Source organism: Manis javanica, chromosome 11 (assembly GCF_040802235.1).
Source record: "Manis javanica isolate MJ-LG chromosome 11, MJ_LKY, whole genome shotgun sequence".
In the NCBI taxonomy this organism is placed as follows: Eukaryota; Metazoa; Chordata; class Mammalia; order Pholidota; family Manidae; genus Manis; species Manis javanica.
The window spans coordinates 32,115,366-32,142,165 of record NC_133166.1 but is presented as its reverse complement, the minus strand read 5'-3'; the positions used below and the strand labels follow the sequence as shown (position 1 = coordinate 32,142,165).

The window sequence follows — 26,800 nt, the reverse complement described above, 5'->3', positions numbered from 1 at the left end:
CCAGGGGTAGCCACCATCCTGCCCCAAAGTACAGAACCCTTTGCAGCTATCAACTTGTGGCATGGATCCACAACAGGCACCATTTAATTTCCCTGGACCTATGAAAGATAACTCAAAAATGAACCCTTCCCCTGTGTCTGAGGGACTCCTTAGGTCCCCAGGAGGTAGGCAGGAAGGTGACAGCAGATACAATGAAGGAAAGAAGCTCACTCCTCTGTCCAGGTTGTGGTCCCATGCTCATGAAAAACCTGACATTCAAGCTGTGGTCCATCCCCACAATGGTCCCCACTGCCCTGTCTGTGCGGATTTCTAAGCAGCCTGCCACACCCACGTCCTGCTCGCTCACCAGCCCTTGGAGAGGACAGGACCTTGTACCCGCTGGTGTTCATGGCGGTCACCCTAGGTGCCCCTCCTCACTGCCAGCCCTCCATGCTACCACCCCCACATTTGGCTGGTTCCTAGGACTGGAGTTCCTACTTTTGTCCCTTTGGTCTTAGCATCTGTATTTGGCATCTCCAGTTCCTAATATTTGGCTCCTACTCAAGGACTCCAGCTTGGATATAACCTTCTCTCAGCTCTTAACTTCCATAACCCTCCCACCCCCAGTGGGCAATCAGCTGACCCTAGACAGCCCTCATCCTGTCCTGAAGGGAGACTGGCCACTTCCAATGGGCATCTCACAGCACCTACCATGGCCTGGTAGGCACTGTGTGGGCCTGACTTGTCACCCAGACTTCATACTGAGCTTTGAGGGCTAGCAGCAGGAGCAGGTTGTCTGAAGCCAAGCTTAGAAAATGCTTCCAGACCCCTGTATTCACAGAAACCCTGAGAAATTGCTTTGGAGGCAGTCAGAATGCACAGGCTTATTGGGAAGCCAATATATTCATAGAGGACAGCGCCTACATAATCACCCTCATTTCTCCAGCTCTCCCCACACCAGTCATTTATTCACCATTTGCATCCTTGCCATCTTATTCCAGTGCCGCTCCTGGATAAATGCTTGCCCCAAACATAATATTTTTCACTAAGAGCTGCTGCCAGGAATTGGCAGAGCGGGCAGGCCTGCCTCTAGTCACTTGTGTTCTCTAGGTAAAAATGTCTGGGAACGGAGAAAGGAATTAGATTTGTGAACTCTGCTTCCAACATGTATGTGAGTCAATCACAGCAAGGCGGTGATTTCTGGCTTTTCCTTGCCTAGATTATAAAGTTGTTCTGGAGCATATGGGCCTGGGTGAGGCTTTCGAATACTCACTAAGCATCTTTGGGTGGTTTTGTGTTCAGGGTGTAAGATGCAGTATAAAATGTTACCTGGCTTTTCCTTTCCCCTCTTTGTCTTCCCTCCCACTTAACAGACATGAAGGGTCATTGGCATTTAAGCAAAGGTGTCCTTGAAAGCAAGGACCCAACAACCTGTTGGCTGGCAGAGCTGAGAACAGAGAGGAAAGGCTAATTAATTTGAATTCCAATCGCCCCTTAAAGGGATACAGAACCACTGACCACCTCTAAAATTCACATTTTATGTAGTTATTAGTGTTTTTCTTTCATATTTTATGAATTAACATCTCAGGATTGTAAGTAAAAATGAGAGACATTGCTTCACTCACCTCATTTATTCAGAGGCAAATATTCAAAGTCCTGAACCCATTTGGAACACAGAAAGAATTGTTTGCACAATTATGCAAAATCTGCTCTGGCACTTTACTTATCTGGCATTTACAAAACACCCTAAAAGGTAGCTGTTATTATAATATCCCTTTTATTCAGATAAAGAAATTGTAGAAGTAACAGTTTAGGTATAGTCTGAAGGTCACACAACTTAGGAGAGGTAGAGAAAAGACTCACAGATCTTCATGACTCAAAAGCCTAGATAAATATGCCACAGTGATCCAGGGATAAAAATCCTTTGAGCACCTCCAGAAAGTATGATAATGTCCATATAGTAATTTCCTTCTACTTTATTTACAGTTATGTCTGCTGAGTCCCCACTTAAAGCCTCATTCTTATTTTACATGCAATTCTAATAAGCCTTTTTTTCCTGATTTCTAAGTCCATAACTCAGTAGGAGAAAGAAGGGAGTTGCTGTAGGTAAGCAGAATGAGAGAGACAAATAAGAGCTGACATTGAATGGGAAACAGAAAGACTGTATAGGTGATGGCTATAAAAATGCTAGAATATATCAGAAAGCATTCAAGAGCTGGCAAGGAATTAAGAAATTGTTAAGATATTGTGTGGTCCCTTCAAAACTATGTCGCAGTTCTAAGCCCCGTACCTGCAACTATGATCTTACTTCTCTATGAGAAGGAAAATTTAGACATAGACACGGCTGGAAGATTGACCCTGTGAGGATGTGGGCAGCATTGGAGTTATGATGTCACAAGCTAAGGAACCCCAGGGGCCACCAGAAGCTGGACAAGGCAAGGAAGGACCTTCCCCTAGAGGTGCTGGCGAGAACATGGCCCTGTCCACACCTGATTTCAGACTCGAAGCCTCCATAACTGAGAGAATAAATGCCTGTTGTTTTAGGTGATCCAGTTTGTGGTGTTTTATTGTAACAGCCCAGGAAAATTAATATTGACACCAAAACCTAAGTGAAAGTAGGAACCTTTAATAAGCCTGAGTCTGTTGTACTTGAAGAACCTGATGGGCTTAAGCTTAAGTGTACATTTCTCAATGGCATAGAGTACGGAGTATAGAATACAAAGAGTAAGACTTGCCCAAGATGAAGAGCTTAACAAAATACCCTCTCTCACCCCCTGTAAATTGGACTCCAAAGGCCAATTTTCTTAGCATAAAGATGAGCTAGAAATACTCCCATCCCCACCTGCAGTGGTCGGGTGAAGATGGCCTCTCTCAACCTCGTGCCAGGAAGATAGGAAAAATCCTCCTCTGTGATTCCCTCCCTTGGATTTATAACTTAAAATACTTCATGGTCCAGAAAATTTCAAAGGTAGAATTTAACTTAGAGTTTTTGGAAGTTCTTAAATATCTACAAAAATGTCTACAAATCCTCTCTGGAGAAAGTCCTATTTAATCCAGGCCACAAAACTCCCCATAGCTAGGGTTCCAAGGAATGTGAATTCACATTTTTGAAGAATCACAGCAGGCAAAGGTGAGAGAACACACCGAGAGCAAACGCCAGGAAAGCCCGGAACTGCCAGCTCTCCTCTACAAGGTCTTCAGGCATCGGGTCTTCAGACACAGGATATAAAATGAGTTGCATGCTATATTTACATAAATAAGAGATTGAAAATGTGAATAAGAAGCAAGAAACCATTAAAAAGATAAGTCATAGTTGGATAAAAATTGAATTTCAAACATGAGAAATGCAAACATGGAAATTAAAAGCTTGATGGATTAAACAGCGAAAATCAATAGTTTAATAAAGTCTCACCATTCAGAAACTAGGACTAGATGGTTTTACCATCAAGCAATGCTAAACTTACAAGGAACAATATATTCCAAACCTATGCAAATTATTTGAACATAGAGTACAGAATACATATGAAGTGACCAAAAGCGCAGCAGCTTGGACCTCCTTCTGCTCAATGTTAAGGCAGATCCCTGCGTTCACAGCACAGCACAGAACCGCACAGTCATAATGAACTTAGTAACAGTCCTGAGTCATATGGAAAAGCCTAAATTGTATTCTGTGTACTCTGTAAAATAAGACAAAAGGGACATACACATATTTAAAGGTTTCTTTGGAAAATGTAAAACTTGTCAAATTTCTGGTATTGAAAGAGGCAACTCCTCAGTTATATGAAATTGACATTAAGAAAACTGATCTGGAAGCCTAGCCTGCTAATTATTTCTTGATATTCAGTTCTTCAATATAAATAGCAGCTGTCTCCACCTTTCTGGAATGGGAACCATAGATGTAGAATGCCACAACTGTGCCCATGCCCTTCCCTTGGAATCCAGGCAGGCAGGAGATGAGGGCGACCTCTCCTCTCCACCGGGCCCTACCTGTACGTGGCTCCTGCCTGGATTGAACTCTTTGGAACACATCACAGAGGTGAGAGGCTCTCAGACACGGCTCTCTGTTGGACCTCCACTTGGACATATCCACAAGTCACCAACTCCTTGTCACCCATATTACTCAGGCCCTAGTGCCAGCCTTGCCTCTTAACTGCTGCTGTTAGCCTTATCATAAAGTCTCTTGTAGAATCTCTCCCTCTGAATGATTCTGTCCTTTCTGCCTCTGTAGCTGAGCAACATCTAGACGGAAGGACAATTGACAGGCTCCACTTTTTGGCTTTGATGTCACCAAGAAATCATTCAAGGTCCTTCTTATCTGGGTATCCTTACTGAATAACATAATAAGGCAGAAATTTGCATTTGAGAATTCTCAGTACCTCAGTACCTCTTATGACTTTATTCTAAATCCAAGGCATCCTCTATTGTTTTGGTCTACCAGTTTCATCCTGTCTCATAAGTCTTCTTTCTCAGCCACAGAGAGTCTAGTATCTTTCCATGGCCTGGGAAAATGCCAGTGGCTATTCCACTGGGAATGTGGGATGAAGGAAGCAAAGAAGGTAGGGACAGAGTAGACTTCACAAACTGCATAGTCACCAGGTATCAAGAATTCCTTAGTCCCTGGACGAGGTCCATCTGTGGCTTCTCTATCAACTGAGTAACAATGGCAAGTGCCTTTCATATATATTTTCAAGGTTCTCTACTTACAATTATCCTATTTAATGCACATAGCAACCAAGTGCTATAGGCAAGCCAGGTATTATTATCCTAATAGTGTTATGGGATTAAAAATATTTATGTTGGCCAAAAAAGTTATTTCACTCTTATGCTTCATTATCTCATTATTATAATCATTATTTTACAATAAAGATAGAAAGAAAGCTATCCAAGTATTTTGTAAACTATAAAAGCTCTGTATACAAAATATATGATCATATCTGTTATACATGTAGATATACATGTTGCATAAAAACACTACCATGCAGTTTATATAGTACTTTAGTTTTTTAAACATGCTTTATACTGAACTTTTTATTCAGATAACACTCAGGAATCTACATTGTAAGCAAAGAAAACTCTCTCAGGCTAACAGAGTAGGAATTTATTGGAAGGCTGTTGGACATCTCAAAGAATTAACAAGAAGTCTAGAGAATCAGATTTAGAAAACAAATAGAAACCAAGAGAGAGACTAGACCATGAGAACCACACCCAAAGCCAAGTGGTTAAGAACAGTCCATTCAGGACTGACCCCACTGCCACGTCTAGGTGATCCTGCCAGTGAATACTGGGCACCATTGCTTGGGTCTTCTTGACATTCATCAAGATTCAGAGTCCTAAGAGTGAGCATGTGGATGGCTAAACCTAGGTTATGCACCTATGCCTTAGCTTCTGGGGAATACGGGCAAGTCATATATGCCTCCTTTCAGCTTCCATCGGCCCAAGAATTATACATGACATGTTTCCTCATATAGGAAGGGGATTTAGAACCTGGGTTTAAAAATCCTTTTCAGTAAGTAATATAAAATCTAAGGTATTGAGCTCTATATTCCAAATACTTTATCATAAATGGGATTTTTAAAAAAATACTTATTATGGAAAATTTCAAACATATGCAAAAATGGAATAGTATAATAAATTCCCTTGCATCCATCACCCAGTTTTAACCATGTCAACACATAGACAATTTGGTTTTAATCTCTACCCCTACCCAATCCTCCCCTAACTGCAGTTATTTTGAGGCAAATCCCAGACATCATATCATCCAAAATTATTTCAATATGCATCTAAAATAAATAAGACCTTTTTAAAAAATATGACCACAATACTATTTTCAGTTCTAAAAGTGTTGAAAAGAATTCCATAATACCATCAAATATTCAAACAGTGTTCAGATTTTCTTAATTTTCTCATAACTTTGTTTTGTTTATTTTAAAATTTGTTTGCCTTAAGATCCCCTTGGTTATGTCTTTCAACTGTCTATTAATTATTGAATTTCTCTCTCCATCTGCTTTTCCCCCCCTGCTTTATTTTTAAAGAGAGCAGGTGATTTGTCCTGTGGAGACTCCCACAGTCTAGATTTTCCTGATGGCATTCCCCTGATGTCATTTAACAGGTTCTGTCCAATATATATCTTTTAAATTGGGAGTTCAATCTAGAGATGTATGTTCAATTTTGCAGCAAGAATATTTCATGGGCAATATTTGTATACTTCCATTATGAGGTATATGTCTAGTTGTCTCCTCATTTGTGATGTTAGCTGTCATTGCTAAATATTGCTTAGATCAAATAACTCATTAGGGGCTGCAAAAGGGTGATATTTTAATTTCATTCCTCATTTATTAGCTTTTATAAAGAGATATTTATGACCACCCATTCTTTGGTTGCTTGAAAATACAATAAGGTTCTTTTGGAATAGTCAGAATAAATAATTCTATAATAGCTTTCAAAATAATGAATTGATTCTCTACCATCTTCCAAAGGGGACCAATAAGCTTTTTCAGTATTATTATGAATTTATAGGTTTAAATATTTTTGATGTATTTCAATTCATTACATTTAATACCCTTCCTGATTCAAAAGTTTTCCACCTTTGGCCGTTGGGAGCCAATTGACATTAGTTCCTGAGCCCTTTTGCCTCTTTAATGGCTTCCCTGCCATTTAGAGGCATTCCAGGTTCATGTATACATTTCCTGCTCCAGACCTCATTTCCTTAAGGAGCCGGCTTTCTGTTAGTGAGAAATGTTATTTAAAAATCACAGTCTGGGCACTAGAGGTACTTATTGCTACCGGGTTTGTTCATGCTTCTAGGTCTTTTCAGCAGTCAGAACTAGAAATGTTTGTTATTTTTGCAGGGATAAAATACTCCAGGCACTCATGATGATCTCTCGTATTCAAATGTAGGACTGTAGGATTTTTACTTAACCTTATCAATCTTATATCTACATTTCCCTTCTTCTACACTAAAAGTTGTAGCCTTTAATGATACCAGCATAATTACAAAATTATGTATTTTATTCCCTAGTATGTATTTTACTCTCTCAGAATACTCATGATAACACTATCACCAACAATATGATTACTAGAAACAATTAGAATTTTTTTTGCATTTCTTTTTGTAGTTTATATTCCACTAGAGATATACGAATTACTGTGGTTTGAAGTCATTTGGAATAGCTCCTCTTTGTGTGATTATCCTACCAACCTAATAAACAGGTTCATTTATTTCCTTTGTTTTTGATTTTTAGGAATTTTTTTATATGTAACTTTTTATAATTATGTAAATATTTACATAATTCTAGTCAAATCTACAAAAACAAGTATATTCAAAAAAGTCTATCTTCTATCACTGTCCCTTTCATCCTGCATTCTTACTACCTCTAACATAAATATTTCTTTATTTCTTTTACTTTACACTTCAAAAAATTATAAGGAAATATGTATGTGAATATATATGTAATCTTTCTTAGATAAATGGTAAGTTACCATTTACACTTTTCATTACCTTGTTTTTTTAGCTATGTATTTTTTTCTGAAAATTATTTTTAATAGTATATAGTTTATTCCTCATTGTTTTTTCATAGCTGTGTAGTACTCCAGTGCATGAATGTCCCATAGTTTATTCTACCAGTTTCCTTTTGAGGGCATACTGCTATAATTTATAGCCTTGTGCATTCATTCCTTGTGTTTTTACTAGCTATTATTTGAATTCCTGAAAGTGGAATTGTGAGGTCAAAGGGCAAATGCATGTGGAATTTTGCTGGATATAGTCAAATATCCCTCCAGAAATGGTAGCACTATTTCCACCAAGAGTGTTGTGGAATATTTGGATATTTGTCAATCTGTCAGATGAGAATGGCTTCCAGAGTAGTTTTAATTTGCATTTCTCTTATTAAGAGCCTTTCGTGTGATTAAGACCGTTTGCATTTCTTTTTCTGTGAGCATTTTATATCTTTGGCCCATTTTCAAAAGGATTGTTGGTCTTTTCTCTATTTTTAGAATTTCTTTACACATCAGAAATGGTAATACTCTGCCTACCACATATATTGCAAATATTTTCTCCCCGTTTTGTTACTTGTCTTTTGATTTTGCTTCTGGTTTTCTGTTTTTTCCATGCAAAGGCTTTTTTTTTTTTTTGGTATAAGCAAATGTACCCTTCTTCCTTTCAGAGTTGAGTCATAGAAAAACTTACCCACTATCAGATTTGGAACCTACTATGTGCTCAGTAAACAGGTTTATAATTTGAAGGCCAGTCAAATACAAGAGAATATATTCTATATGTCTCAGAAGATCAGAGCTATCATGTTTTGGGGTGGCAGTGGGGGAGCTCTAATGAATGTAGTTATCAGTTTAATTTAAGAAACAAATATTAGAACCATTAAAAAAAATAGGAAGGGATGCCTAATGGAATATGGGCTCCTTATAATAGGAAATGAACATGATCACCTCTTGCTATCACTAGAAAGATGGATGAGATTTATGACTAACTAACAGTTAATTGTGATGTAGCAGTAATTTTTTGTGAGCTACTGTCCTAAGTGCTTTCCATGTATTAACTTCCTTAATCCTTGCAGCAACCCTATGATACAGGTAGCATGATTATTCTCACTTACAGGTGATATACTGAAGAACAGAGAAGTGATGTAAGTTGCCCAGGGTCACATGACTGGTAAATGGTGAAGGTGAGATTTGAACCCAGGAAGAATGGCTTCAGAAGCCATTATGCTTTCCATAAGTAGGCATAGTATAGTGGCAGTCATAAGAAATCTGACAAAATTTCTCTCAATCTCCCTTGTGTGTTCATTGATTTATGTATTCATTCATTCATTCTTCAACCACCCACCAGATTCTGGGAAACTAGAGGTAAATGAAAGAGTTGGCCTTTGACTGGCTCTCCATCTAGCTGGACAGACAACTACCTTACCATCGTCTAGGTCTAGTATAATAGAGGATTTATAGGAAATGTCATGAGCTTGAACAGAATGCTTGGACCGCCCCCCTCCATTTTGACGTCAAGGGCTTCTGTGTTCCTTGATCCACCAATGGCAGCTATACAAATTCCATAACCCAGAAAACCCAGTCACATGTTCTCTTGAGCTGTTCCTAGAATATTTTTTAAAAACAAAAATGGAAGACCATTATTCTTTTTCCAAACCATGAGTAATAGTAAAGATAATCAACACAAACTAAAGGGTTAAATAAAAATGAACACAGTAAAAAATTTAAAAAATAAAAAATCGATTAAATAAAGAAATATTGACAAATTTATATAATTTGATTCAGGAAAACTAAACTTGGTTGAAATCATGACCAGAAAAAAACACTGGTGGAAGCCCTAACTATAAAATATGATGTGGGTAAAAAAGAAAAAAGTACTGAAGGATAAATCATATCTTAGCTATACTATCAATGCAAAAAAAATTAACCCTGATGAAATTAATTCTGGTGAAACAAACCCAGAAAATTCATATAAAATAAAATAAAATAATACTATATAGAAAATTGACCAAGAGGATTAAACTGCCTTAGTGACATTTACTCCATAATATATTTTCTAGTTGAAAATTCATCATGGTGGATGTGATTTGGATTAAAGCTCTAAGTAAAGCACAGTTGCTGAGGTCAGCATGGCGGGGGTGAACTACCCGTTGTGCACTGCAGCAGCACCCAGGAGGCAGTGACCTCTACCCGTGGAACTAGACGGGGGCTTTGCAGGTGATTTAGGCTGGGTCCCCAGAAATGAGTGTGTGTTCCAAGAGCACAGATAAGGATGATGAGCATTCCAGAGAATTGGGGTGACATGGTAGAGTGACAGCTGACAAACGGCATGACTGTGGCTGACCCCTAAGGTTGGGAACTAGATCTGTAACAGGACATGGGGCTAAAATAGAGGATCAGAGACAGACAGGGAGGAGTCCTCAGATGGGGAAGACAGCTGGTCTCTGGCACTTCACAAGAAGTCTTTGTGGGCTCTTTGCTCATCCTGGCTTGGCCAACATTTTCATCAGTGACTCAAGCAAAGGGGAGAAAGTGCACCTATCGTGGAGGACCTCGTGCTAAGCTCAAACACACATTTCCATGGTTTACCAGTATTGGATTTCCTAGGTCTGGAATGTCTAAGATTGGATTTAGTGACATAAATTCTTGGGCAGTAGAAGAAGTTTATTTCATAAAGCAGATAACGTGCTCCACAACTCACAGCAGTACTGGCCACAAGTCTGGAAGATGATGATAGTAATAATAGTAATAATAATGAAAGTAGGGACTTCTGTTTATTATATGCTATTGCCCCATCTCTTTGTGTATATTATCTTATTAACTTTATATGAGACCTATGAGGTCCATGTTGTTATCCTTATTCTGTAAATTAGGAACCTGTAGATAGCAGGATAAGATACCTCCCCAAATAGCTCAAGATGAGAACCAGCCTGAGTGGTTTCAAAGCTCATGCCTTATCACTGTGTCATGTTACTTATCTACCACTGCCTTGAGGGCTTAAAATCATCCACGGCATAAAGCTTAATTTCAGGGACTAGCCAGGGCCTGCATTGCTTTGGAAAACCATCATGTACAGTTTCAGTGTTTGATGATTCAGCCCAAATCCCTAGTGGGAGATGGGGCCTGGGTTAGACACCACCACAGGGGCTTCACAGAGGTCCCGGGAAACTTCAAAACTCAGGGTGACAAAGGCAAGGGCTGAGTAGACAGCCAGAGTCCAGAGAGCAGAAAAGAGATAGACTGAGGAGCTGCCACATGAGAGGAGCCAGAAACAGATGGAGAGTCAGAAATCTGGGTTCAGGGAGCCCGAGGCTCGGAGGAGGAAGAAGAAGCAAAGAAGGGTCTGTAGTAACTGCCTAGAAGAGGCATCACCACTGTTCAAAACTTTTACAAAATGCTCCTATGGTTAAAGGGCTAGAGACTTTGCTACAATTACCAGTGAAAGAGGTCCAGGCAGGTTAACATGTGCTTTCAAGCCTGCTGTGTACTGACGCACATGTAGACTCTGTGGCTCTCCTCGGAGGCCTTGAACGGAGGGATCTGAGTAACCTCAGCTCGCTGCCAGCATCATGGCTGTTCCCACTCAGCCACAAGGAAGATCATTAAAAACCTGGCTACCACAGTTTCCGGTAAATCAGCCGGTCTGTGGCAGCACAGTAAGAAAGAGTGTAGGCACCAGCATTCCCACTCTGCGGAAAATGTCTCAGGAAACCACCAGCTGCAGCATCTCATAGAAAAGCTGCAGGCACAGTCTCTTACCTCCCATCCCTGGAGACAGAGAAAATTAAACACCTTAAATTGGATTTCAGTCTCTGGTTACTTCTAAATGCTGTGATTGGTTCTAGCCAGCTGAAGCTAGAGTTCAGAAGGGTCTGAGAGCTTGGAATAATACATCCCTCTGTGTGTGTGTGTGAGTTCACATGCTGGCGGGCAGCGAGCTGTTCTGCGTCATTTTGTCATGAATTGGAATCTGCTTTGTATTGTCCTTCAGCCACTGTTATGCAGTAAAGCCTATAGAAGTGGAATCAGTATTCATCTGTGTGGTCTTCTGAAGCCAAAGACTTCAAGCACCAAATATAGATTGTAAATTTCAAGCTTTTGTCCTTCCTAAGTGACTCAAAGTTTTACCAAACATTGTCCATGTGTTACACTAGCACTATTTTGGATGCTAATAATAGCTTGAGTGATCATTGGAAGTCAAGACCTAGCCTTTCCTGGTTCTTATAAATGAGTTAGTTAAGGTTCACCAAAGATGGCATTGAGATTTAAAGCCCAAATAATGGGAGACTTGAACGTGCCATTGATGAAGGCAAGGGTGTTTGGACAGAGAGCAGCTTGGAGGGGGAAATGTGGCAAGTTTGGTGATGGAATAACAATGTAATCCATCTATTCACCCATGCAGTGAGCATTTACTCTGATGCCTGTGTATGCGCTTGTCAATGGGGAACAGAAGAATGTAATTCCTGGAATCTTCCTTGAGCAGGAAGCCAGAACTACAAAACTAAGGGCACAGAAAAATCATGGAGATGAGACCAAGGTATCAGTTGTCCTCTGTGGGTCCTCTGAAGGCAAGAGGATGGAGGAGCCCAGTGAGGGTAAAAGTGAACTGAGAATAGATTTTAGATTTAAGTATGGGCATAGGAAATGCGGAGGGGGGTAGGGGGGCAGGGGGTACCCATAGTTACAGAGAATAATTGACTAGAAAAATATGGACTGGATTGGTGGAAAATCACAGATGTCAGCGGAAGGCTTCATTTCAGGAGTATAACAGCCAAGCTAAGATGAATACTAACAATAATCGCTACCATCTAGCAAACATTTACTTTGTGCTTAGGGTGTTCACTTAATACTAGACACCGTGCTGAACACTGGTTATAATGTGATGAACAGGATAGGCTAGGTTGTGCCCTTATAGCGCTTACATCCTAGTGACTTTCATGTGATACGTCATTTACTGCACCCCAGAACCATGAGGGACTAGCATTTTTATCCCCATTTTACCGATGAGAACACCAAGGCTCAGCAAGGCTGAGACATTTACCCAGACCCCACAGAGACAGGGTGGTAGAGCTTGGATTTGAACACAGTTGTCTGATGCAAAACCTCTAAATGCCCACCTTGTAAAATGAAAGTTCAAGCAGTAGAAGGGCTTATGGATACAGAGGCATATGGATGCAGCTGGAAAAGGTCTTTGAGGGGGCAGGTAGAGGCAAGGGGTGGCGATAGGAGATAGATTTCCAAGGCCTAAGCAGGGAGTGGATGGAGACTGACAGGAGCCAGGGAGTTAAGAGGTTTTATTTGACCATGAATGGTGGGAGAAGGTGACCTAGTGCCTGCTTGTAGTAGAAGCCAAGAGCTAGGGCCCCCAGGGAAGTATGGACTTGGCCATGAGGGGATGGCTGGAATTTTCATTTCCTTCTAGGTGGTCAGCTATAGGTTACCCTGCTCTGCTGGAATGTGTGTCACTAGGTGTGGCCCTCTGGGTCTTCCTCACTTGTGAGCCTCATATATGAGGGAAGTTTGGCACCCTAAGCAGCCCAGAACCAATTATTCCACCATACCCAGCTGCCAGAAGGCATCTGAAAACACTGAGAGGAGAGCTCCTTTGCCATAGTGCATAATCTTTAGCACCCCAGCTATGGAGTGACTCTTGCAATTACAAACCAGCCTCCAAACAGACGCAGTTTTACAGTACGTTGTTAAAGTTTTATGGCTAGTAAAGATAAGTACAAAATTAATCCCTAAAGAACAAAGCAATTAAAAAAGTACATAATGAAGCAATTAGCTAGAAATGGTGGGGAGCAGAAGAGGGAGAATGCCCATGGACAATTTTACTCTGGAAGGGTCTCCATGCTTATGTTTTTTTAATTGTGTTCAGTGAGGGAGCCATAGAAAAATAAGATTAAAACAATGAAGAGGTAACAATTGATAAAGGATTTTGAGAGTCAAACTGAAGGGAATTTTTACATTCTTAAAAAATTGGGACTAAGGAGGAAGATAGCTCTAAAAGCCATATTGACACAATTAATGACATTTGATTAAATCTTTGGATTAGGTAATAGTAATGTATTGATGCTTAATTTCCTGATTTGGAGAAAAAAGAGAAAAATCCTTGGGTGCCAGCAACATATGGTAAAGCTCCAGAGAGTCATTCCCTCTCTCTGTGTGTCCTTTTCTTTTTCTTTTTGATGTTTTGTTTTGCTTTAGCTGAGTCAGCCTACTCCTTTGTATCAGATCCGGGAAGGTAGCTGCTTTGCCGCCACGACGTCATGGTTCTGATCTCCCAGGAAGGGACCACGGGCAGGGCCAGAGTCAGTTCCCCAGAGCAACAGATAGAAAGTGGGGAATGGAAGCACAACAGAGAGAATAAGACCAGTACTATTGAACTATCTTGGTAACAGGGGGTGACCATGCTTACCATGCAAGCATTTAGTCATGTATATAATTATCAAGTCACTATGTTGCACATCTGAAGCCAATATAATATTGTATATCAACTATATTCCAATAAAAAAGAAAGAAAGAAAGTGAGCATGGGCTCCTCTTCCTCCTCTTCCCCACCCCTCCTCCTCCTCTCCATGCAGACACTGTTGTAGTTTCCTTTTGCCAAGACGTAATATTCATACATCTGCAATTGCAGACAGGGAATTCAGAGACATCTACTCCTATGACAGCTGCTGTTTGCTTTGTGAGATGACACAAGAGTCAGGATCCCGCTGAGGAAGTTTTCCCAGGGCTTATGGGGACTGTTTACAGAAATTGCCCCTATGCACAAGGTTTTCTATCAAGCAAGCCTTACCTGAACATAAAGTCAGTCCTGAAAATAAAGGGTTAATCCCTGCTGTAACCTACCCCAGGGAACAACATTTACTCTAGGTGCTGGGTCTCTCTCTATGTCTGTGCCATCCATCTGGTTTGGGGAAGTCCAAGGACAGCCGGTCTCTCTCCCTGCCTGGTACAGCACCTGGCAGGCAGTGGGCCACTGACTGGGTGCGCCCCATTCATTCCTCACACCTACTGCTGTGCTGCTCAGCAGTGAGTGAGGGTCTTGCTGACTTGTGTACTTTTCACTGCCCTGGGTATGTAAAGAAATCATGGAGTAGGAGAGAGAAAATGTTAGTATTGATTTCAAAAAAGACACTTATCTTGGATTCTAATGTTTCCTACATCAGGTTGTGCCTTAAAAATTTGGCCTATATAAATAAATATATAAATAACTTACAACTTATTGTCCAAATCAGAGCCCTTTGAGAATGAAAGGGAATAATGTCGACAATTAAACAATTACACCAGAACAACAGGTCTAAACCAGTGTCATCATGGGACACCCAGGACATATGGTTATTCAACTTATAATTTTATGTGTACATTTAATGCAGTTCATTCATCTGACATTATTTGTTAGATGCCTGCCATATGTGACATCGGGTGTGCAATGTTTAACATTGGGCATTCAAAGTTTAAAAAGTAAACACAGCCCATTCCTTCTTGAAACTAATGGTATAATGAGACAGACAGCTGATAAAAGTGGACAAAGAATAGATGTATAGTTACTAATTGCAGTAAGTGCTGTGTTTGTTAATTCCAGCTGCCATAACAAAATTCCATAGACTGGGGGACTTAAACAACAGAAATTAATTTTCTCACAGGTCCGAGATCAGAGTGCTAGCCTGGTCTGGTTCTGGTAAGAGCTCTCTTCCTTACTTCAGAATATTACCTTCTGGCTGTGTCCTCACAGTGGAGAGGGAGCTCTGGTGTCTCTTCTTCTTATAAGGATGTCAGTTATGTCTGAGCAGGGCCCCCACTTCTGACCTCATTTAACTTAATCACCACCTTAAAAGGTCTATCTTCAATACAGTTGCATGGGGGGTGGGGGATTGAGCTTCAGAGGACAAATTTGGGATGAAATTCAGCCCATAGTAAGGGTTACAACAGAAAACACAGAGTGTAAGTTTCAGAAAGTCAGGGATTTTGTATATTTTGTTCAGTGACAAAATTCACATCTCATGCAATAGGCCTGGCTCCTAGTAAGAGCTCAATACATTATTGTTGAATTAAAGCAGAAAAGGGACATGATCTGCTTTATAATTTTCAGAGATAGATTAGAGGGCAACAAGGGTTGAATCAAAGAGACTTGTTAGGAGGCAGTTGATAGAGTTGCCCACACAAAGACACTGATGGCTTGGACCAGGATGTTGGCTGTGCAGATTGAGAGAGATGATTGAATTTAACCTATATTTAGGAGATAGGACTGACTGCATTTGCTGATGTATTATTAGATACGGTGGAGGAGGGACAGGACACAATTATGGATAAATTGCTCAATTATTTAGGTTTTAGGGTTGGGCTGTTAGGTGGATGAAGGGGAAGACCAAGGGACCAAAGGGGAGGCAGGGGAGGAAATTAAGAACTTGGTTTTGGACAAGGTAAGCTTGTGATGCCTGAGACACACAAATAGATGTGACATGTAGGTAGCTGAATATATAAATCTTGAACTCAGAGGAATGTAGTGTTTCCTCCTGCCCTAAAAAGCTCTAATTATAGCAATGGTGAATCTTATCATCAGTGGTGTCTTAGAGTGATAATAATTATACCTACTACCTGGTGGGCTCTAAATTTGAGCTAAATGTTGAAAACAAACCCTCTCCCTGCAACCTTACTTAAGTCTCACAATAACTATTTTTGCAGCGTCACTTGTCTCCATTTCACAGACAAAGAAAACTGAATGTTAGAAGGCCTGAAGTCACCAGTCCAGCAAATGGGAAATGCAGGATTTCATACCAGGACTGTCTAACCCAGAGCCTGTGCTCTGAACCACAGTGACCTCCTACCTCCCAAAAGGCAGAAATCTTGGACACTTTTCCTACTTTGCTTCTAGATTATCATTTGACCTTGACCCTCATTTTGCTCACCCAGGAAGTTAGATGGGATCATCTATTGGTCCTCCTCAGGCATGCCGTGCTGCCATTCAGCTCTCTTGCACAAATCCCCATTTCTGGTGTGAGTTTGCCATAGGTGCCTCTCAAAGATGATACCCCAATCTGACAATTCATCCTGATGTGTATGAGAAGGGCAAATCTCTTCAAGTGAAGACCCAGCACACTGGCTTTCTTAATCTGAATTCCAATGGAGTAAAAGGAAAGCTCCTTAGAACAAATATCATTTTCTGAGTGGGAGGATGTGCAGCATCACAGATTCATTTTTACTCATCTGAGTGATAACCTTGGGGGTCCCACTCAGCTGAATGCAAGTGATGCTTGAGCCAGACACATAGATTCCTCTAACGTCTATGCCCAGGGTCTGCCAAACTGCTGAACTTCCCCACCTATGCTGTCTCAGTGACACATGGGTTACCTGTCACCTGTCAGGTGGCCTGCACTGTGCTTCCCTCCAGTGAGTCCTGGTTGCCCTGCATTTCAGAAAGGACCCTCCTGACTTTTCATGGGTAATCCTCTTTGGACATGGTTCCAAAGAGATATCCTTAAAGTGTTGCCCTTTTGATGGGCCTTTGGTATGGACAGTCAATCTAAATTTGATTGGGACATGCTAATGAGCCATTCATATGTGTGGAATTTGTTTCTGATTAAATTAAGCTTCTGAGAAAGGAAAGAAACAGCCACTGATTAAAGACGTAAAAAAGGAAACACTTTAAGTGAGTAAGTGGTTCATCTTCATATAGGAAAGTATAAATTAAACATAGTCCAGGGATCAGCTTTGAATAGCAGCTGGATAGAGCCAGCTTTTCTGAATATGTCCACAAGGAGAAGGCGCTCACGGCAATTCAAAGGCACTTAACCCACCAGAGAGGGCTCTGAACACTCCCGAGTTAAATGGATGGGATAAGTTATCTGACAAAAATGACTCTCAAACTAGGGATGGGAAGGTGTTTATTTGGATTTCAGAAAATTGCTCTGGAGTCCCTGCTACATTCAAGCACATTATTATTCCTTGGCAGCATCAGTGATGGTAATAGGGCCAGAGATCTTAGCTCAAAACAGACACGATTAGAGCAGACAGCACATGTGTCAATGGGACCCTGATTTGGAGCTTGGTCAAAACAGTTGACCATTGAACAACAGTTTTGAACTGTATGGGTCCACTTATATGTGGATTTTTCAATAAATATGTTGGACAATTTTCTGGAGACTTGTGATAATTTGAAAAAAAAAATGTTTTCTTTCCTCTTGCTTACTTTATTGTAAGAATACAGCATGTAATACATGCACAAAATGTGTGTTAATTGGCTTTATGTTTTCTGGTCAATAGCAGGCTACTATTAGTTAAGTTTTGAGGGAGTGAAAAGTTATAATTGGATTTTCGACTGTTTGTGGGATAAGACCTCTAACCCCTATGTTGTTCAAGGGTGCACTGTTCTGCTGCCTCAGAGCTTGGGGCTTCTTTAATTTTGGTTCTATAGAAATGCCTGGACTGGCAATAGTCAGCCTTCCCAGCCCTCCCAGCCTCATGCAGTGGGAGGCTGTGAGGGTCAGCCCTGTCTGCACTGCATTACCTGACCAGTGCTGGAGGTATGGCTGCAGCCCTGGCCTCCCCTGGCTCACCCTACGATTGGTGCAGCTGCCTTGGGGCTGCTGTCTGTAGTTGTCAGAGAACCCTGAGCCATACATGATCTCAAAGTCCTGACTTTTCCTATTCTATCCTGCTGGCTTCTCCCTTAGGTATTCTGACCTCTGAACTTGAACCAGACTCTCACTTGAAACCTTCTTTGCAAGGGTGTTAATACCATGCCGACTCCTGACAGCTCCCTCTTTCACCCCCTGGGACTCCTACTATCTGTATCCTCAGCCTCTAGTGGGGTCCTGCTCTGAAGGGACTCATCATCTGGATATGCGAAGCTGTCAACTTCCAGACAATCTCTCCCTATGCCTCAAACCCTCTGCTACAAAGTCCAACCCAATAGACTGAACCCCTAGTTACCAGTAGGTACTACAGGGCCTCAGCCTCTCCAATCACCTTACCTCTTTACACATTGGAAGTTTGTATTAATCAGGGAAATGATTATAGGCTGCAACACAGCCCCAAATCCCTGGGGTCTTAACCTGAGACAAGTGTATTTCCTGTTCACATCACAGTCCCATGAAGGGTGGGAAGCTCTCCTGGGCAACTGTTTTCCAAGAAGTGACCAAGAGAGGCTCACGTTGCTTCTCTTGTGGATTCCCTGTCTTTGAATGTCAAGGTCATCCTGGCTCAAACATCCAGCCGATTTGCAGAGAAAGGACTTAACGTGCTCATGGGCTTCCCATATTGGATGTTGACCCACATTGGCCAGACAGTTGTAGTTTCCTCTCATTTCATTGGCCTGAGCTGTTCATGTGGCCTAGACTGTAAGCAAGGCTGGGAGATATAGAGGAGACACAGGTATTATAGGAGCAATAGGAGTCGGCCACCCTACTCCTGACTCAGCTTCCCCAACCCCAGTATGTTCGGGCCTGACTTCTTCCTTTTTGTCTTGAGCCCAACCTAGCCTGAGTTCAGACAGTATCAATCAGGCCTGTTGGCTGATACGAGATTTGAGGTAGCCATGAATCAGCTCTCAGTTGGAACCGTTAAAAGATGCCATCTAATCTCAATGACCACACACTTGCAAAGTGATGCTCATGGAATTTCCCACGAAGAAATGAACTCCCATGGCCCCAGTCTTTACAGGCAAAGCACTGGGAGCACTGAGGAGAAGCTGGGTCCCCTGGATGTGATGGGCTTGTGTGCTGAGCTCGGCCATCGCTGCCCTGGGTTTCCTGTAGATAAGCCGCTATTTCAGCAAGTCTCAAGTCCCTGCAAAACAGCCTTTTAACTTTTTCTTCATGAAAAGCTTCCAGACATTCCAGCCCAGCTGGTCTCGCCTTGGAATTCTGCCAGATGAATCCTCCTGCTGCTTTCTGATAGTTATGAAAAATCTCTTTCAAACAGAGAAACCACTTCAAGTGCTTCTTAGGACTGACCCAAAATCAAACCCTTTCAGGGACACCTTCCAAGAAAAAGCATCATTTTTTTTTCCAAGCAGCAGTTCTGTCCAGCGACTCTTTGGCAGTGTTTATTGCAAGAAGAAAGCTTGGGAAACTGTATCTCCAGGGAGTATTTTTCTGTGGGGTCTAATGGAAGAATAAGTATTATCAGGCTTTAAAAATGTTTCCTTATACTTTAAAGTAATGAAATATCTGCCCTTAGAAACCTGGGAGAGCACCAAGTGAGTACACTGGGGATAATTCAAAACTAAGGCCCAACTCTTGATCCTTCATTCATGCAATAAGTATTTATCGTGCACCTATCAGTGCCAGGCCTGCTGAGGCCCCAGAGATTCCATAATGAGAGCCAGGTGGCCAAGGGTCTGCTCACAGTCTGGCATTGGGGGCCCACAAACAGGGAAAAAGCTCCATCACACTGGTAATCAGGGAGTTACAAGTAAAAACTACAGTGGGAGTGAACTTCACAGCCATTGGATTGGCAAGAATTAAAAAGTTAGACAATGCCAAATGTTGGCAAGATTGTGGAGCAACATGAGTGTTCATCTGTGCTGGTGGGAGTGGAACTTGGTATACTCGTGGTAGATAAGTTTCATTTTCCCTAGGAATATTGAATATGTATATAACCTGTGCCTCAGAAATTCCATTGAGATGTCAGTACACAGAGACATGCCTGCTTGTGGGCACCAAGAGACCCATATAAATATGTTCTGAGGAGTGCTGTTAATTTACTGGAAACAAGCAGGCTGTCGACCATCAAGAGAAAACATAAATAAACTGCTGTATTTTTATACAATGGAACACCATGGTGATGAAAATAAATGAAGCAAGAAGCAAGGTGTAGAATGCAGACTATACGCTTCCATTTATACAGCATTCAAAGCCAGGTAAAACTAAACAGGTAGTTTAGGTTGATGACCAGGACAAAATTCAGGGTAATGGGTTACCTTGGGGAGTAAGAAGCATATAGACATTTCTAAGTTACTGCCTGTGCCCTGTTTCTTAGGTGGGGTGGTAGGTAAACAGTTTTTCCTTGTATAATGTGTCTCTAAACTGTACAATGCATTTTGCACACACACAGCTATTTTAAGCTCTGTGCAAGAGGAAGTACATGTGAGATGGGAGTGCAAAGCAGAGACATTTAATCAAATTTAGGGCAGCCAGAGAAAGTAGATAGGAACTTTCAGGCAAATCAGTGAATGGGGGCGGAAGGGGCGGGAGAGTCCTGAAAAGGGAATGGGATAGGGTGAAGGGTAGAAATCCAAGAACACAGATCCTAAGTCTGCCCCAAGAACTAAGAAAAGTTGGTGGAACTGGCCAGTAGAGAGTGAAAGACGAAGCTGCAGTGAATAAGGGAACCATTCTCAGAGGTCTTGCAGATCATGTTAAGTAATGTGAGCTTTCTCTGGAAAGCAGAGGTTGGAAGAATGGGAATGAGAGGCATTTCGGAGGGAGGTTGACTCCACATTTTACATCGTGCCCCCCACCCCCACCTCATGCCCTTGGCCCCCAGCTTGCTAATAGCTTCTGGCTTTTTTCTTGGCTTGCCTTCCCTGACCTTCTTATTCCCATGCAGGGGCAGGAGCAGGGCAAAATGAGTGAAGTTCCCCTGGGTGCAAAATGGAAGGGTGCCCAAGAATGAGGCCCTGCCCAGCCCTAGTCAGTGTCTTCATTTGCCTGCATTTCTGGTCTTCCACCAGCTGTTCCCAGGCCTCAGCCTCCATCCTTCTCGTCTTCCTCCCTGCCCCCCTCCACTGTCCGCCTGGGTTGGCTTCCTTCTCTTGCCTCAGCATTTCACAGCCAAGTTAGGCAAGACCGCTACACATAAAAAAATAATTAACAACATGAGCCAAGAAATAAGGACCACAGGAGTGGTACAAATCCTGTGTTTCAGGAGTTTGGAGGAACTGGGCCACGCTGGCTTTGGATGGATGGAGAGCGGGAAGGAAGCTTTCTGGGTCAAAGGAAAAGTGGTTAACATTTTGCCAAGAGCAGGGAGCTCATTAAAAGTCTTAAGAAGATAAAAGCTGGATAGGATATGAGGTCCTGTGATATGTGGCTATGAAGTACAAGGCTGAGGTGCCACCACCACCCATGCCATCCCTGCAGTAAACATTGCTAATGAATTGTGGCATGCTTTAACACTGAGCCCAGAGAATCCTTCCCAGAAAGAGTCAGAGCTTCAGAATCCTTCTCCACACAGGGCTTCAGAGGGACATAAACATGCAAATGGATGTACCGCAGGAGTGTCACTTGGTTTTCCCGCCATAAGCTACAGAGTGATCACCAGTCTCTGGGTGGGAGAAATGGTCAAACTGTATCCCTCTGCCTTTCCTCCAGTGTCTCCCTGTTTTACAACTGCCAAATTCCAACTCTGTCAGTTGGGTCTCAAATACTGAGCATCATTTGAGGTACTGGCAAAAAAACTTGGAACCCCAGAATGCAGGAAGTGGAAGGGATCTACAGCATCACTGAGTCCAGCTCCAACATTAGGCAGCTGGGAGAAGCTAAGGCTTGGGAGGGAAACAGACTTGTTTATGGAAATAACAAACAGAGAATCTGAACTCAGGTCTTCTGACCCTGACCTTGTGCCAGCAGCTCCCAGTCCTGAGAAGGGAAAGGAACCAGACCTTCCCTAAGAACCTACTATGCACCTGTTTTTACTAGTGGGAACTTTATGTACAGCATCTCATTTAAACCTCCTAGGGTATCATCCCCAGTGAAAAGGCAGTTGACACTGAAAGACAGGTCCAAGTCAAAGGCCACAGAGGCAAAATGCAAACGCCCTTCACCAGCTCCCAGACCTACCTGCTTTCTTAGAGTTCCCAGGTCAATGCTCCAAGCCTTTCCAGAAATAATAACAGGATCAAGGCTTTCTGAGGCGCGCTGGTGGTGACTAGGACTTTACTTAGCACTGGGTAACTGGTGTTTGTTCACAATCTGCTTCAAGTTGTTGGTCACATCTGGGGACAAGGAGGGTACCTCCTCTGGGGGTGTATGCAAGCATTGGCAAGGTGGGGGGCTTTCTCTACACGGAGTTTATCACTCCACAAGATGAAGCTGCCTGCTATCCACCGTGCTCATTTGATCACTTCCTGGGTTTTATGATGTTAATTTAAGCTCTGCAGCCAAAGTGACTTTCTCAGTTACAGCAGTGTGCACTTAAATGTCAGAGCTCTGCTGAAAAACTGCTTGCGTTTGAAGGAAGTCATTGTATTCAGTAAAATCTAGCCACACTTTACATTTATGGCCTTTATTAGGGATCCAGCTGAGCGAGTCAGAACCTCCAGTCTATAGTTAGACTGACTCTCGAATCACTCATTCAAATGCCTACTAAATGCCGGTGTACACAATATGATCCTTGCCTTCCTGGAGCTTATACTCTAGCAGGGGGAACAGACATTGAAAGAATAAATACATGAATAGAAGTATAATGAATAGCGTTACTAAGAAAAAGGGCAGGTCACTGAAGTATCCAGAGGGGATCTACTTTAGACCAAGTGGGTCAAAGGAGGTAATATTTGAGCTGGGTAGCATGTTGGGGAAAATTATTTCAGAAAGATGGAATAGCAGGTACAAAGGCACAAAGACAGGAAGGAACTTGGGTGTGGTCAGGAAATACATTGCTCAATGTCCATCCAGATGCCACAAGATCTAGCCTAGGGCTGACATGTGTCAGGTGTCCCCAGTTCCTGTAAGACTCAGCACATGCCTCACTTGTGGTAAGATGAGGTCACATGCACCCTATGTAAAAATTAAGTTCTGCATCTCGGTAATTGCTTCCTGTGCTCTGTGACTTTACCTGCCTTCTTGGTTACTGACTCTTGGCCTTCATTTCTGAGCCTCCCCTTTTGTGCTCACCTCTGCTACATTCCCTCCTCTTGGCAGTCCTGCCCCCTGGAACTGACCATGTGAAGCCATCATTCTGTACCGCACCTACCCTCCATCCAGGGGCTCTGCTTTTCCAGCACAGTCCTTCCTGGCTACAGCCTCCATCTGAGTTGGGCCTTGCTACAGCGTGCCAGCTGCAACATGTCCCATGCCCGGCTCCCTTTCCCTACTTCTTCATCCCCTTTTCCATCTGAGCCCCCTTGGAAGTTTCATGATGCTTCATTGCCAGTGATCTTTCCCATCCTTTGTCTGCCATGAGGGGGTCTCTGAAATCAGCTGCAGGTAGGGACTTTCAGAGGTCTTTCTGTGTCAGGCGTTGGTCAGTGGAACCACTCATCACCCAAGGATCAGAGAGCACAGGCTTTCTCTTGTGAATTTCAGTGTCACTGGGCTGGGTCCAGAAGTTGGGGGGGTAAACACACCAAATCTGTGTCCTCTGCTCCAGTGCCTAGAAGCTTCCAGGAACCCAGCAGCTGTGTCCAAGGCAGATGCCACCACCCTTCCCATACATGAGTTCCTTGCCACTGAATAGAGGGGAGTGGGCATGAGCTCTGGGTTCTCAAGTGCTCCCACAGCCTCTATGGAGGGGCCTCCTGTTGCCCCTCCCCTCTGGACTGGGCTCTCTGGAAGGCAGCCTGTCTGCTGTCCACTGGGCTTCAGCCAGATGCATGAGTCCTCCACAGTCGTTTGTTCCCTGAATGTAGATGTTAGCAGGAATCAAACAGCAGCAATTATAATGGCTAATGTAAAATAATAATGTGCTTAGACTGAGAGCTTATAGTGTCCCAGTATTATGACAGGGGCTTCCCGAGCCCAGAGCCCTGTGCAGAAACCACTGTCATGCACATTTCATAGACAAGAGGTTAAGTGGCCCAAAGTCACCACATGGCAGAGCCAGAATTAATCCAGAAGTCCTGTCCCTACCTCCCTCACTTCCATCCATACAGTGTTGACATGGAGGCAGGCACAGGGTTGAACACATATCTGTACCCCATCCCCTTCTGCTGGACAAAATTGAGGCTTGGGAGGAGAAGCAGCCTACCAAAGGTGCTGCAGCAGGTGACAGAGGCAAACAGTTTGAGTCCAGCTCTCACTGGCTCCAAAGCTGAGATTTAAAGCACTGTATACTGTGCAACCACCGCACCTTGGCTGGAAACCTGTGATCTGTTCAGAGCACCATTCAGCGCTTACCTAATGGAGAATCTGGTGAAGAGCCTGAGAACATTTTGAAAGCAGGAAGGAAATAGTTAAACAAGCAATTACAGGAGTTCTGTGATGAGGAAAGAGAGGGCAGGGACCACAGAACGTGAGAGGCTAACCTAGCTGAAGGGGATACAGTGACATGGTGCTGAACTGGCACCCCGAGAAGGAGTGGGGAGAAGTGAGAGAGGGATGGGTGTGTAGGTGCATGTGCAGAAGCCCAGCCATGAGAGGAAAACCAGCTGGAGGAAGCAGGTATCAGGGCGGCTGCAGCACAGAGTGTGTCAGGAAGCAAGCACAGGTGGACAGGGAGCAGGCCCAGCGGCTTCCAGGGCTGTGCTGGGGAGGGCACAGGGCAGGGGAGACATCATCCAATTTACACCTTCAATAGTCACTGGCTGCTGGGTGGAGGAGAGGGCGGAGGAGAACGGCATGAGGGAAATGGGTTTGGAGGCTATGCAGAGTCCAGATGAGACATGGCAGCGGTCTGGACAGGGCCGTGGCTGCAGGATGGGGAAGAAACTGGATTCCAGAGCAAAAGAGTGAGTTCACATGGCTCCTTTAACTGTGAGCCTGAGGGCACCCTTCTGATCAGAACCACGGCAGAGGTGCCCACTCTAAGGTGAGGTGGTGAACTGACTGACTGAGAAACAGGTCTCGTCATAAAAGAGCTTTGTTACGAATCATGTTCTGTGTCATGTTGCTGAAATATGTCTAGTAATAGCCAGTTCCAGTTGCAAAAAGAATAATTATCCTGACTCTGTGTGTGGTCAATAACATATTCATAGGCTTTCATGGAAATCTGAGCAAAGTGAATTGGAAGTCAGCACGATTCCCATAATGTGTAGGTCACAGAAATGAAGGGGCACAGCCTTAGGCTTATCTGATGCCCAGACCACCTTTGGGGGTGGGAACTCCTTTCAATGCATGGTCCCGGGGTGAGCACTGACCTCCCGTGGGGGTCAGACACATCCCTTTGTCTCCAGTACCAGCTGTGTGGTCTTCAGCAAGGGGCAGCCCTTAGTCTCAGTTTCCTCATTTGGAATTGGAAATAATAAGAACGACTTCCCAGGTGTTCTGAAAATTCTTCTGTATCTAATGTGCATAGTAATAGCCGAGACCAATCGAGTCCTGATTGTGTGCCAGATATGCATCAGATCTGACCAGTATCTCAGATTCATCCCACATTTATTATATCAACCATGTATTGGTTGATTGACTGATTAAACATCAATCACTGACATATTTATCCAACAAGTATTTACACAGTACCTCTGTGTACTAGGCCTTGTGTTAGGTGCTGGAGATGAGAAATGATGAGACATGGGAGTTCCGTCCTCCAGGACCACAGAGTGAGGGAACGGGCCTGACCCACCTACAGGTATGCTGTGGTATCAAGAGCTTTGAGGCCAGAGGATGGAGCAATTGGCTCTGTGCCCAAGAAGTAAGCAGAGGCCCCACAGTGAGGGGCCATGTAGCCAAGATCTTGAGAGAGAATATTTTTTCAATGGGAGAAGGAGTGGAGAGGGCAGTCTAAAATTACAGATGGAATGGGCAAACGCTTCAAAGTACAGAGGGAGGTGCACATTCCAGCCACACTGAAGGTTCAGTGTGGCTGGAATGATTGTGGTAGGAGCTCCAAGACACTGTTCCTTGACACTAAGAATGCAAGGTCACTTTTCTTTATTTTTCAAAATCAAATTCTATCCAGTTCACAGGGTCGTGAAAAGTTTCATATCATCCCTCTTCTTTGTAGCCTCCTCCCCCCTTGGGGTCTATCAGAACTTAGGGCCCAGGAAAGATGGAGCAGGAGGGCATCTCTCTCTCTCCCTGTGGTGATCACTAACTTGTGTCCAGACCATGTTTAGATGACGTCTCTGCCTGTCCCTCCATGTCAGGCACTGCTGCAGAGACCATCATCAGGGGTGTTGATAGCTTTTCCCCCGGTGGCAAGGAGAACCAGGTCTATGATTACAAGACATTTAGTGTCTTCTGTGGTGGGGATGGAAGGGGGAGAGAAGGTGCATTAATACTTGGCTAGTAAGTCCACAGCAATGAGAAAAGACACAAGTTAATGACTCAATAACCTTCCTTCCTGCTATAGGAATAGAAATAAGGTAGAGCTCACTCCCTTTGCAGACAGTGGTCTGAGAGACAAGGGGAAGAGAGCTAAATCTGTCCATGTCCATGTTGAGTGGTCACCTGTGATCTGATTTAGAGGCTCAAAGTCGGGTCTGGGTGCTGATGAGTGGCTCTGTGTC

At 43.1% G+C, this 26,800-nt stretch overlaps 1 protein-coding gene across 4 annotated transcripts in view; it reads left to right on the top strand.

Moving 5' to 3' along the window:
* GALNT18 (polypeptide N-acetylgalactosaminyltransferase 18) overlaps window positions 1-26,800 on the top strand; it is a 332,956-nt gene that overhangs the window by 250,146 nt on the left and 56,010 nt on the right. The window lies entirely within an intron of this gene.